Here is a 1,575-nt window from a genome sequence, read left to right on the forward strand (position 1 = left end):
ATCTATATGTTCACAATGAAGGCCAACACAATGAAAGTGAAAGTCGGATCAAACATGAAAACTTTCATGCTGATTAACATAATGGGTGACAGCATGATTACAGTTAAAAAGAAAAAGGTGACTGAAACCCTAGTTTTTCTGTAAAACTGGAAAGCGACAACGGGTGGGAAGATAAGACCTATGATTATTGACTTAAATGTGTCTCAGTGGCATATGAATTAGTAGCAAAGCACTTTATAGCTTCATCATCAAAAAAGGTATGATTCCATCTTTCTTAACAGAAAGCATAACCTATTTATTACCAAACTATGAGAATACCAGTGAACCCTCAAATATAGGCCAATCAAATGTTTGTGTACTTTATGCAAGCATTTGTAACTTGTATTATTATTTTTTTTAATCTCTAAACACTTACAATTAACATATCGACCTGGAAGCTGAAAGTTTGGTCAAAAAGTACCAGATGTATAAAGAACAACTCATGATCAATTTCTTTGGTTATTAAACAAGCCACATGAAAGCACTGTGACACCTTTATATTTTATCTCAGAATATAAGCTCCTTGAAAGTAGGGACTATCATGTTTGCTTGTTATTTGTATCCCCAGCTGAGAGAAATGATTCTTTCTCTCTCATATTAGTAACCAATCATTAAATTAAGATTAAGGTTTTCCCTTCCTATTTCCTCATTCAGAAACCAGTCCCTTTAGGTTATTCAATCAGTTTCTTTTTTTTTTTTTATTTTGGTGTGTGAGGCAGTCAAGGTTAAGTGACTTGCCTAGGGTCACACAGCTAGTAAGCGTCAAGTGTCTGAGGTCAGATTTGAACTCAGGTACTCCTGACTCCAAGGCTGGAGCTCTATCCACTGTGCCATCTAGCTTCCCCTGTTCAGTCGGTTTCTGAAGGACATTGCTGATAGATGAGATTGTCCAAAACCTCCGCTTTTCTATCTTGGGTGGGACTCTACCCAGCTAGAAGACCTATCCAGTCAAGGTGAGATCTTGCCCTTGGGAAATAAGCCCTTTCTTTGGAACCTTCCATTAGAATTTAGGGTGAACCAGCTTATGAAGGGGAAAGCCAGCCAGAAGGGCCTGGGTAGAGATGGATTCTCTTGTCTAGATTGCTGAAGGTGAGTGACTCTCTTGAATAGGTCACATTCTCAGCAGGAGGAATTGAAGACTTTTTGACCACCTCCTCACTAATAAGTTCACCCCTTCATTGACTGTGAACCAATCAGAGTTGATTTTCACCCTCAGGTACACCCCCTTTTCCAAAGGCTTTTTAAACATTCAGTGTTCTGGGGTGGGGGAAGGGGATCTTTAGTTTACAAGTGAAAGCTACTGACTTTAATTTATTAATTATTTGTTAGCCATAATTAATAAATTGATTATTAATTACCCAGAAATTATGTCTCTCAGACTTTTCATTTGTCACATAGCACTTAGCACACTGCCTGGCATTTAAGTGTTTAATAAATGTTCTGTCTGTCTGACTGTCTTTTTACCTCTATCCCTCTATCTATTCTCTCTTCATTCATCTATCATCTTTATCTTCTCTTCATTTATCATCTGTCTCT

The sequence above is a fragment of the Vombatus ursinus genome, unplaced genomic scaffold (genome assembly GCF_900497805.2).
Source record: "Vombatus ursinus unplaced genomic scaffold, bare-nosed wombat genome assembly UNPS02014956.1, whole genome shotgun sequence".
Classification (NCBI taxonomy): domain Eukaryota; kingdom Metazoa; phylum Chordata; class Mammalia; order Diprotodontia; family Vombatidae; genus Vombatus; species Vombatus ursinus.